This window comes from Balaenoptera ricei, chromosome 2, assembly GCF_028023285.1.
Source record: "Balaenoptera ricei isolate mBalRic1 chromosome 2, mBalRic1.hap2, whole genome shotgun sequence".
Lineage (NCBI taxonomy): Eukaryota > Metazoa > Chordata > Mammalia > Artiodactyla > Balaenopteridae > Balaenoptera > Balaenoptera ricei.
The window spans coordinates 160,102,999-160,115,399 of NC_082640.1; the positions used below are offsets into that span (position 1 = coordinate 160,102,999).

Here is a 12,401-nt window from a genome sequence, read left to right on the forward strand (position 1 = left end):
GTGGTTAAGACTTCACCTTCCAATGCAGGGGGTACGGGTTCCATCACTGGTTGGGGAGCTCAGATCCCACATGCCTCACAGCCAAAAAACCAAAATATAAAAAAAACCTAGAAGCAATATTGTAACAAATTCAATAAAGACTTAAAAAATGGTCCACATCAAAAAATCTTTAAAAACAAAAGAAGACCTTGAGAAGATACATATAATAAACCAAAAAAAATGATATGAAATGTAAGTCATAATGTTAAGAAAACTATAGCGGGTGTCCCAGGTTAAATCCTTTGGGATGCACACCCTGAGATGTTTAGCACCTCAGTGTCGAGAGAGAACATTCTAGGATCACATGTGTGGAAGGGTGGGGAAGGAAGCAGGATTGGGCACAGGGAGAAATCAAGCTGAGAGGCGGCTCGGATGACAGCCTCAGCAGAGTCCATGGGGAGCTCCAGAGCTAAAATGGCCCATCTGAGTTGCCTCCTTTCTGCTGAGCCCCACTCAGTTCTTGGATGCGGGCTGCCTAGGGAAGGTCATGACCTTGGGCAAGTCCGCTCTGTGGCTGAGGCAATCCCTGAAGGGGCTGACAGCTGAAGGCTGTCTGCTTACTACACTCCGAGCAGCTGGGGTGACAATCTTTCCTCAAGGAAGGAACTCTGGGCTGCACATCTCTGTGTGTGTCACACAGCCTGCGGGGAGAGAGAGGGATCGGGGTGGCAGTGCTCCTCGGGAGAGAGTGATCAAGGAAGGTCTCTCTGGTTGGGTTTAAACAGCAACCCTGAGTGAAATGAGGGAAGGAGCCATGCGGATTCTGAGGGAGCTGGAATGCAAGTAGGGAAACCAGTTAGGAGGCAATTCTGGTATTTCAGGTAAGGGATAGTAATTGTTGAGATTACAGAGCAGAAGCTGTAGAGAAGTGTTTCCCAACCAGGGTGATTTTGTCCCACCCTCTCCACCCCACACTACCCAGGCCAGGAACTTTTGGCAATATCTGGAGATATTTTTGGTTGTCACCACCAGGGATATGCTCCTGGCATCTACTGGGTAAGGCTAGGGATGTTGGTAAGCATCCTACAATAATGCACAGGACAGCTCCCCAGAGCAAAGAATTACCTGTTCCAAAAATGTCCAAAGTGCAGAAGCTGAGGAATCTTGCTTTAGGGAAAGTGACAAGTGTTGAATTAGGGATGTACTTTGAAAGCAGAGCCAACAGGATTTGCGTTTGGATGTGGGGAATGAGAGAAAGAGGAGTCGAGGGATTCCAAGGTTTTTCGTCTGAGCAATGGAGTGAATGATGGTAGCGTTTACTGAGATGGGGAGCTCTGGGGGAAGAACAGATTCTGGGTGGGGAACAGGTGGTAAATCAAGTGTGTGTTTATCAACAGGTTAAATCTGAGATGCCTATTGGTGATGTTACTTAGGCAATCGGCTGTTTGAGTCTGGAGCTCAGGAAAGATGTCTGAGCGGGAGCTGTAGATGTGGGGTCATCAGAAGAAAGGTGGGATTTTAAATCAGTAGCTCGTAAGAGATCACCTAAGGAGTAAAGGCAGGTAGAGAGGCAAAGAGGTCAGAAGACTGAGCCCTTTGGGAATCCAACATCTAGTTGGAGAGGAGGAAGGAGAGCCAGCAAAGGAGATGGAGAAGGAGTAGCAGGGAGGTAGGAGGAGAAACACATGAGTGTGGTGTCCTGGAAGCCAAGGAAAGCAAGCACTTCAAGAAGCATGGCTGGATCAGCTATGTTGAATACTGCTGAGGGGATGCAGGTGAGACAAGAATTGCCCACTGGGATTGCATCGTGGAGCTTGTCAGTGACCTTGACAAAAGCAGGCTCCATGGAGTGGGTTTGGGAGAGAGAAAGAGGTGATAAAATGGAAGTAGGGGCTATAGGCAATTCTTTCGAAGAGTTATGCCAGCTTTAAGAGGGGAACAGATAATATGCCAGTAGTTAGAGGAAGATATGGGGTCAAAGAAAGATATTACAACACATTTGTAGGCTGAAGGGAAGATCTAGTGGAGAGGGGAAAATCGTTGATGTTAATCTCTGTTGCATACTTACTACATCTCAGGAGCTGCATTAGACATTTCATATGGAATTTTTTTTTTTTTTTGGCCACGCTGTGTGGCTTACGGGATCTTAGTTCCCACACCAGGGATTAGGCCTGGCCCTTGGCAGTGAAAGTGCAGAGTCCTAACCACTGGACCGCCAGGGAATTCCCTATATGTATTATTTAATTTAACCTGTACATCAAACCAATGAGGTAGACTATAGTGTTTTCCCCATTTCACAGAAGTTAAAACTGAGGCATGGAGATGATCGGTTGGTTACATGGCCACGGTCACATGGCTAGTAAGTGGGGGAAGTTGGATGTAACCAGGATGTCTGGCTCTGGAGCCCAAGTTCTCACTTTCTTCTTCATCTGAATTCACTTCTTATTGCAGATTGTACCCACCGGCTAAAGTTTATTATCATTTGTTTCCCCCTTCAGAAGAAAACAAAACTATTGACCCTTCAATACTCAGCTGAAGCTGATCTCCTGGGTTTTGTGTCTGACTGCTCCCACCGTGAGCCCCTCTGCTTCTGGAGCAAACCTCGATCTATCATAGTCTCTAACACAGCCCACCCAAACCATCACCTACTTAATTGTGTCTGTTTACTTGTCAGTCTCCTGCAGTGGAGCAGGAGCCCCTCAAGGACAGGGGCTGTGTCTAATTTGTCTAATTCATCTTTCTATTCTTAGTTGGCAGGACAAGCCCTCAAACAATAAGTATTTGTCAAGGAGTTGAATGGATGGATGATCGAACGAATGTAAAAACTTATTCAGAATATTGGAAGCCATAAGACAGCTGAGTATGGGCATCTAAATGTACAAGCTGGATACATACAAAAGTGCTCTCAGTTCAGAGGAGTGGGGGCTTAAGGGTGAAGATGCTTGTTAAGAAGTCCTCACGTCCATACTAGTCAGTATGTCGAGATGGAGTCCAGGAGTTAGCACAGGAGGTTTCTTCCCTTTTCAAAGAATTCCATGGTCTTACCACTGGAAGCCCAGAGAATCAGGAAACTTGGATTCCAGTCCACAGTCACCCCTTACCATCTGGATGGGATTGCCAGATAAAATATTGCATGAAATATTTGATATTTGTGATACTAAAAAAATATTCATTATTTATATGAAATTTAAATTTAACTGGGCTCCTATATGTGTATTTGCTCAATCTGGCAAACTTCCAGCTGGTAACCTTGGCCAAGCTGCATAAAGAAGCTTCAGTCTCTGTATCTATAAAATGGAGAAATTTGAGCTTTCCTTATTGGCATGAGAATTAAATAAGGTCTTCAAGTAGAGTACTTAATACAGCAAACGGCACATGGTAAGTGCCCAGTAAATGAGATAGTCGGCTACATAACATTTATTTTAATTTCCTTCTCTTCTAGAGCATTAACGTATAATCCATCAAATTAGACTTACGCAGAGCTTCTCAGAAATGCATCAGCTAAGTGGTCAGTTAATGTGAGTTTGGGCAGCTAGGATGGTGAAGTATAGAGAGTTTGAGACTCAGTCCTGGGCCCCAAAGAGGGTTAATGGAGGATCCGAATTCTCATTGAGCCACTAATTTCTCAGTCAGATCTTGGAGTTTCCCCATATCAGCACACCAGTAAAAGAAAGATGTGATCCTTCCAGAAACCAGTAGAGGGGGGAGTGTGTGCATTTTGGGATAAAACTGGGATACAGCAGGACCAGTCAAGAGCACCAGCAGCAGGTTTTCACGTTCCTTTAGAGAACAGCGGAGGGCCCGAGAAAGCTCTGAGGAGGATACTGGCCAAAGGCAGTCAGTGAGACCCCCAAACCGCCAAGTAAATCAGCCTATAGAGGACCAGCCCCTAAGGGCGGTTTTGGGCATACACTGTGTAGAAAGAAAAAGAGACTCTGTATGTTGAAAGATACCAAAAAGCCAAAAGCAGGTGACAGCCAAGAGAAAAAATTGCAAATTGTGTAACAAAGAATTCCAGAATGCATAAAGGTGTCCCATCAATCGTTAAACCAAAGACAAAACCAAAAACAAACAAACAAAAAAACACACCAAAAAAAGATTAATCTCTCTAGCAACAGGGAAATAAAAATTGAAACAACATTGCAGGGAGTTTCTGTCTTATTTTCCTATGGTTATTAAAGGAAATAACCTAATATTCATTGAATACCTATTCTGTGCCAGGCATTGTGCTAAGAATTTCCTAAACATTAACTCAGCACTTAATTTGTCAAAAACCTTTAGAAGCAGAAACACAGTATTCCCATTTTACCTATAGAAAACTGCTGCTCAGAAAGGTTAGTAACTTGCCTGGAATTCACTCAGCTGGGAAGGGCAGAGCAGGGTTCGGACCCAGGTTTGCATGCTTCCAAGTCCTTCCTCTCCTCACACTGTTTTTTTTTAGGACTTCGGTTCAAGCACTATCTAATGCTTGAATATGGTGCTTTGTGAACCCCAAGCAGCCATATAGGAATGGAAAAGTAAAAACAAACAGAAACCTCAGAAAATCCAACAGCCTTACGAGCAGGCCTGGGGAAACCGATTGGAAAGTGGGGATTTGGGGAATGGACGAGATGGGAGTTCGGAAGCCCAGTTGGGGGGGGGGGGCAGGGAACCAGTTGATGGCCTCAATTTTAAGCGAGATGGAGTCTGGCTGGCCTGAAGGTTCACAGCCTTAGAGGCTGGAACCCAAGGAATCTGTTTGTCGTCCACTGCATGCTGAGTTGTAAATTCTCATTTCTAAACCTTCCAGGCCGGAGTCTGCAGCTCCCTCCCCCATCTCGCACCTGCGGGCAGCGGGGGCTCCAATGAATGGACAAGTTCCACGAATTCTTGCCCCTTCCCCCACCTTTTACATAGCCAAGCCCTGGGACAAAAGGCGCCCGGGGCCTGGGGCTCCTTCCCTGGGCTCCTGCCAGCTCCGGGGAGTGTCAGACGGCTGGAGCCGCTCCACACCGCACCATTTACATTTTTTACAGCCTCCCTCCCACCCCCCACTCCCCTCTCCCTTAGGGCCATGGCCAGGGCCACAGGTCCTCTAGGCTCCGGGACTCTCCTTATAGTTCCCTGGAGGTTGAGGGCAGTTGCCTGTGAAGCAGAGAGCCAGGGCAGCAGGAATACAGATGGGGCTCCATGCTGGGTCCACATCCTAGAATCTAGGGCTGAAGGTGCAGACCCTTTGTTCGGGACAATTTATTCCACCCGCCCAGCAGCAGCAGCCAGAATTTGCTTCCCTGTTCCTTGTAAGCCTGATTCCAGGCCCCACGGAGTGACTTCCTTGTAGGATATGGGTCCCTATCTTTCTTGCATAGCTCCCGAATCCACTGATAAATGCAGCTACTATTTATTGAGCACCTACTGCGTGCCAGGGACAGTGCGAAATGCCTGTGCATCTGTTCCTTCATTTAATTCTCACAACAACCCCAGGTGAAATAAGTGTGGACCCTATTTTCCAGATGAGGAAAGAGGTTCAGACAGGAGAGGTGTGTCCCCCCCCGGGCCTCCACGCAGTCAGCGGCCTATCAGTTGTCAGCAGTAGTGCCAGGATATGAACCCAGGTCTCCTCATACCCCCCCACCTTGACTGTGAGTCTGAGGACCGACTGGACAACTCCTTCCTCAAACTCTCTTGCACAATCCCTCAGTCCCTGCTGTTTACTTGTTTACCAGCTGGCTCTAAAATCAGACAGCCCATCATCCTGATCTTTCCTGATCCTTAGGGCTGGCCCCACCTGGGCTCCCCTTGCCCTCCTAGGTAGCCTCCTACAGAAGCCCACATTTTGTTTCAAATAGTAGTTCAGTAGGACAGGCCAGGAAAAGGGACAGTTATTCCTCACTTCTGTGAAAAGCCCTGTGGAGATTCAGGCCTGGCTCAGATTTGCTGCTCCCTGACCCTCCTCCATCTCTTGCAGGCCCTGCCCTTGCGGACTGAGGCCAAGCTTCAGACAAAATGAGGGCTGGTTGATTCTAACTGGCATGTTCCACATCTTCTGATAGCCCCCCAAAGCGCCTGCAACTTCCTAGGATATGGGCCAACACATCAAAAGGCACCCTGCAGGGAGAGGAATGAAAACTCTGGAACCTGGCCACATCCTGCCTTAGAGAGGAAAGCTGAAATACAGCCACGGAGGTGATCATGGTTTCAGTCAGCCCAGCCAGCCCTTGGTGTCCTCAAAGGGCCCAGCAGTCCCATCCCTTAAAGGGCTCAGAAGCCACTTTAGCCACAATAATTCTATGCACTGCACGTACCCAGCAAATGACAACACAAAGTGCTTCCTTCATTCATTTACCAAAACACAGAAATAAATACGTAAGTATCTAAATACTTCTCTGCATATTACCTTCTTTGACTAAGCATTTCCGCTTTGTGAATCTTACAGAAATGCTTGTACAATGTGTGCAAATATGTCTTTTCACATTGTTTGTAACAGGGAAAAAGTGGAAACAACCTAAATGTCCAACTGCAAAGAGTTGATTAAATACATTATTGTGCATCCCTACAATAAAATATTCTGCAGCTGCTAAAAGGTGTGAGCTAATTTTATATGTACTAACAAGGAACGTAATCCATGACGTACTGTTGGGTGAAAAGAAGCAAGTAGTAGAACAATATATAAATGTCATTCCTTTTTGTTAAAAAAAATGTATTTATTAAGGTAGAAGGTAGATAGATAATTTTTTTAACCTGAGGATTTAGGACAGCGGTTGTTACCTTAACTGCACATTGGCGTACCCAGGAATTAAAAAGATCCAGAGGCCCAGGCCCACTCCAGACCATGTATCAATATATCACAATCTCTTGGGGTGGGAGGGAGGGAGTTTTTTAACTTCCCCAGGTGATCCCAATGAGCAGCCAACTTGGGAAACACTACCTTAAAGAAACAGAAGGAAGGAAAGGTTGACTCAGAAAGGAAAATCAAGTTGTAACCTCTTTACATGAAATCTAAACAGACATTACCTACTCTGCTCTTTCTGGGAAAAGAAAGGGGCTGGATCGCCTTGAATTATCACTAGACTTCTGTAAGCACTGAGTTAGTTGAGTTTAGCTCTGAGCAATGCCAAACTTTTTGATGACACCTGAGGGGTTCTAGAAGTTGACCACTTGACTTCAGGAGATGAAGTCTCCAAGGGCAGCAGGAAGGTTAAGAGCCCGCATTGCTGTGCCTTCTGAAGGACAGGACGTGGGCCACCACCTTATTAGTAAATGGGAACACAAATGAAGCACTTTGCACAGCGCCTGACACAGTGGCGGTGCTTAACATGTGGTAGCTTATTTATTTTCAGGAATGGAAAGAGCTCAGAGATAATCTTAGTGCCTGCTGAGTTCCAGGCACATATATATCGTGTCCTGTAATCCAAACAAGCCTGAGGCCAACATTCATATGCCCATTTTACAGATGAGGAACCTGGGGCGTACCGGGGATGGCATCTTGTCAGAAACCAGAATTAAAAGCCGGTTCTGTCCAACTCTATATTTTGTACTTTGCTTACCACACTCTGTCCCTTCTTAGGGACCTTTTGGGCAGGGATTTAACTCTGATTAGGGCTCTCATTATTTTAGATTCACTCTTCATTTGCCTTCAGAGGAAGGGAATGTGTGGCTGAAGTTACCTGGGATCACTCTGCTTAGAGATGATAGGACACCTTAAAAGACTGTGCCCAAAAGTGGTCTGGAAGGCCTGAAGTTGAAGCCACACCATGAAAGGAAAGGAAAGTTCTATCTCTGAGCCCAAAAGGAAACGTTATGGGCTTTGGGCATTTGTTCTGCACAGCAGATGGATGCAGGCAGAAGACCCCTCCAATCTCCCATCCCAAAATTTCCATTCCCTCCTCCCTCAAAGCAACTGCTTGAGCCTGGTTTTTACATTTGTGTTTCCTGGCCTGGCTGGCAAGTTTATCTTCCCGCCTCAGAGGATTTGGTTCTGCTCCTGTTCTTTTTCACTTCCCTTGAAAAAGGGAGGTGCTCTTGGGCTTTGTCCTGTTGTCTCTTCCTCCTCTTTTTCACACCACTTGAATCAAGTACAGCAGTCAAAAACAGGGACTTATTGAGTATCCACCTTAACCAGCACTGTGGGTAGCACATCGGTCCTGGAGAGTCTGCCTTAGATCACCAGGACTCCCTCCACCTGGGATCTCTGCTCTATCATCTCTGTTTCCTGGGCAGTGCAACCCCTATGCCACCTCCTCTAGGAAGCTTTCACGGATCTCATCTACTCCGTGTCCTTATGGCACTTGCACACCTCTCCTGCATGGTTTTCCATATCCTGTACTTGGTTTATGGCTATTTGTATGTATGTCTTCCCCACTAGACTGAACATTTCCTTGAAGGCAGAAACAATCTTTTCTTTTTTTCTTTTTGGCCGAGCTGCGCAGTTTTTGCGATTTTAGTTCCCCGACTAGGGACTGAACCCGGGCCCTTGGCAGGGTGCGGAGTCCTAACCACTGGACCGCCAGGGAATTTCCACAATCTTTTCTTTATCTTTGTATTCTTCAAGAACCTAACTCAGTGCCTGGCATATTAAGAAAAAAAAAAAATTCATACGGTTGTTTGCTTAAACTCTTTCCAAAAAAGGATTTTAAGTGCCTTACTGAAATACATAAAGAGTAGCAGAAAAGGGACTGAAGAAAAGCACGGGTAAAGAAATCATGGAATGAGAGTGCTCGCTTCGGCAGCACATATACTAAAATTGGAGCGATACAGAGAAGATTAGCATGGCCCCTGCGCAAGGATGACATGCAAATTTGTGAGTGTTCCATATTTTAAAGCAACTATACGCCAATAAAAATTTTTTAAAAAAAGAAAGAAATCATGGAATGAGAGCCCATAATAACAACAAAAATAATATTTGAGTTCTTACTAATGCTGAGCACTGTTCTAATTGATTTACATGCATCACCTCATTTAATCTTTATAATAATCCTGGGAGGTGATTATTGTTATAATTATTTTACATTTGAGGAAACGGAGGCACAGAGAGGTTAAGTCACTTGCCCAAGTTCACACAGTGGGATGTGAACACAGGCAATGTGGTTTCAGAAGCTGTGCTCATAACCACAGCCCTCAGGATACCAGCCATAGACATTCTGTGTGTAGAGCTGGGTTATGAATCTGGCTCTGAGGTTTCTAGCAGTCAAAGCCAAGAAGAAAAGGCATTTAATGACAGGAGTGATTGTATTTATTAGAAACGATAAACCAAATCCTTGGGAGAAATGCAGCTTTTTGTAACCTTGAGTCTGAGAGAACTCATCAAGAAGACACTGCTTTTCAAACTTTATAAGTTAATCTTCCGTGGGTAAAAATTGTTAAACTCCCCAATACAGGTATATTTGTTTATATTTATACATATGCACTGATGAACTAATATATTATGTGCATTGTAAAACACAAAAATAGAAATTGAAAAGAATGAGAGAAACTATAAAAACACATGGAAATTCTGCTGAGGACCATCTTGTACGCTCCCTGGGTAGACACAGGCCCCTCCTGAGTTCCCTGGTACTATGGGACTATGGGATGGATCCTGGCAATAGATAACAGTGGCTGACTTCACATCACCATTTATTTATTTATTTATTAAAATACATTTATTTATTTATTTATTTATTTTTGGCTGTGTTGGGTCTTAGTTTCTGTGCGAGGGCTTTCTCTAGTTGCGGCGAGCAGGGGCCACTCTTCATCGCGGTGCGTGGACTTCTCACTGTCGTGGCCTCTCCCGTTGCGGAGCACAGGCTCCAGACGCACAGGCTCAGTAGTTGTGGCTCACAGGCTTAGTTGCTCCGCGGCATGTGGGATCTTCCCAGACCAGGGCTCGAACCCGTGTGCCCTGCATTGGCAGGCAGATTCTTAACCACTGCGCCACCAGGGAAGCCCATCACCATTTCTTATAACAACCAAAGCATGACACAGAAAATGCATTTCAGTGACAGCAGTTCTAGAGGGACCAAAATAATGTTGTCCAAATGAGTACATCTCTGATTGGCTGGTTTGATCTAGTAATAGCTATTTTATTTACTACATATATAAAACTAATATTATAATATATAACTTATATATGTATTATATATGTATAACTAATATCAATTGAACCTTTTCTGTATGACAGTCATTGTACTAGATGCTCTACTCATGCTCCCCATTTAATCCTTATTGCAATCCTTTGAAGTAATTATCAGTATAATCACCATTTTACAGATGAGGAAACTGAGGCTCAGAGAGATTAACTGGTTCATGGAGTTGAGCTGGGTTTTAGACTCACGTTTATTAGATTCTGAAGCCAACGTTCTTAATCACCTTCTCTACTCCACAGAAAATTTGAATATAGGTGGTTTTAAACAGTAGTTTCCCCCCTTTACAAATCTTTTTTATTTACCAAAAGAATGCATTCTTGTGGTAAAAAATGCAAACAAAACTGAAGTGTGCAAAGTAAAAAGGCCACCTTTTCCCACAAACAAGCTCACCAGGGTTTCCCCTGTTAGTCTGCTCTTTCTAAAGTCTTCTAGACTTCTTTCTACTCACTGAACATGTGTGTATACATATCAATTTTGCAAAAGTAGGATCATAACATATATTTAACTTTGAACTCCCTCTTTAACATGGCTATCTTTCAAGGGTGGTTCATGCAGATCTATTCACATATTAGGAGCAGATAACACAATTGACTACTTATCCCCCTCTTCTTAAAATATTCTCTCTGGGTTTTTCTTTCTGCCTTTTTTTTTTTGGAACTTTGCAAATACTGTTTACTTCACTAAAACCTGGAGATGGGGAAAAGGTATGTGAAAGTCTGGGACACCAAGCCTAGGAGTGCATATTGACAAGGGCGACATACAGGGCCAGGGTGCTGAGGGCCAGCAGTGCCATCCAGCTGCCCGGGGAACAGAGGTGGACAAACATCTCCATGACAAAGGCCTTGTAGATACTAAGGAACATCAGTAGGAGGACTGCTGGCTGGAAAGTGTGGTATAGGTCATAGCATGTGATCATCCACACCTGGGCAGATGTGATGACGTAATGGACCAGACAGATGTTGGAGTCAATGCTCATCTGGATGTATTTCCAGCCAAACTCAGTGCCCGAGCTCCAACCCAGAGGGGGATGTAGCAGGACATAATGAACTTGGCGGTGGCCCAGCCCAGGGTAGCAACCATGATCTTGTATTCCCCCTTGCCGGCATTCTGGGACATGACAAGGTTTAGGCCTATCAGGTCTGCCACAACCACGCTGGCCTTCGTGAACTCCCCAATGAAGTCATAGATGCCGCCTTCCCAGCTGGGAAAGAAAGTGGCCAGGAACAGCATCTTGCACAGCTGCACGAACAGGCAGGTGACCCCGGCCTGGACGCACTTCCAGAAGGCGCTGTACTCGGACAGCCTGCTGCACTTGTAGGTGATGAAGTAGGGGGGAAGTAGGCCAGGGCGAAGCAGTTCCCAAAGTGGAATAGTGTCATGGCGCCGGCTGCCCAGTCCGTCGGAGCGCGCCTCTCTGCCTCGGAGGCCTGGCGCCTGAGCCTGGGCCTGGCACCTACCTTCCTTCTGCCTCTTTTTGCTTTTCCTCTGGGTGACTCTAAAGTTTAGTCCCTTTTCTTTCTCCCTTCTTTTCCTTCTTCTATTCCCTTGCCTCTAGAGCTTATCCATCTATATGCTAACAACTCCCAGACTTACTTCACTCTTTACCTGGAACACCGCAATTTTCTCTATTTTCAATTTGCTTTGTTGTTAGTTTTAAGCCTATTGGAGGATGTATATTTGCATTTTACTTATACTTACAAAAAGAAAGTCTGGAAGGAAACTAATGAAAGGGGTTACCTGTGTGTGGTGGTGGGGAGTGGAGGGAATTGGGAATAAGCTAACCAAGATCAAAGGCACCAGGCTTGAGATAACGAACAGAGTAATTGGGAGAACTTGGGTTTGGCCTGTGGTCTTGTCTCTCCTTTACGGATGAAATAGAGGTGACAGAAGAAATGTAATGAACTTGGGGGGGAGGACCACAAGGCCTTAAAACCTGGTCTGAGGCCTAGCTGTTCCAGTGGGGTACCTGTGCCTGTTTCCTTGGGGCAGGGGAGGGGTAAGTTATCCACAAGCCTTCTTCCCTGTCCAGGTGAATTCCCCAAGGGCACCTGCAAAGGTCCTGTAAATAAAGCAGGTGTCAATCTAATGACATAGCCCACCCTTTGCAAGCTCTCCTCCTGGCTAAGGATAGGGCTGCCTGTCCTCCGCCTAAATGGGAATGCTGCATGCGGGTAAGTTTCCTTCCCCTTCGCTTCCATAAAGTGATCCTCCCATTCATCAAAAATAGATATTCAACCTTCCTATTATAAAACTTATCAAACACATCAGAACTGAGAGAATGGCATAATGAACCACCTTGAATGAATGGTAAAATGAACC

The 12,401-nt window shown here is 45.3% G+C and overlaps 1 non-coding gene and 1 pseudogene across 1 annotated transcript; one reads left to right on the plus strand and one right to left on the minus strand.

Annotated features, from left to right (window-relative positions):
* The first annotated feature begins 8,671 nt into the window (after positions 1-8,671).
* On the plus strand, positions 8,672-8,777 carry LOC132360911 (U6 spliceosomal RNA). Its single transcript, XR_009501230.1, has one exon. It is a non-coding gene; the product is annotated as a U6 spliceosomal RNA (small nuclear RNA).
* Positions 8,778-10,812: 2,035 nt separating this feature from the next.
* On the minus strand, positions 10,813-11,461 carry LOC132360696 (BOS complex subunit TMEM147-like; annotated as a pseudogene).
* Between the last annotated feature and the right edge of the window lie 940 nt (positions 11,462-12,401).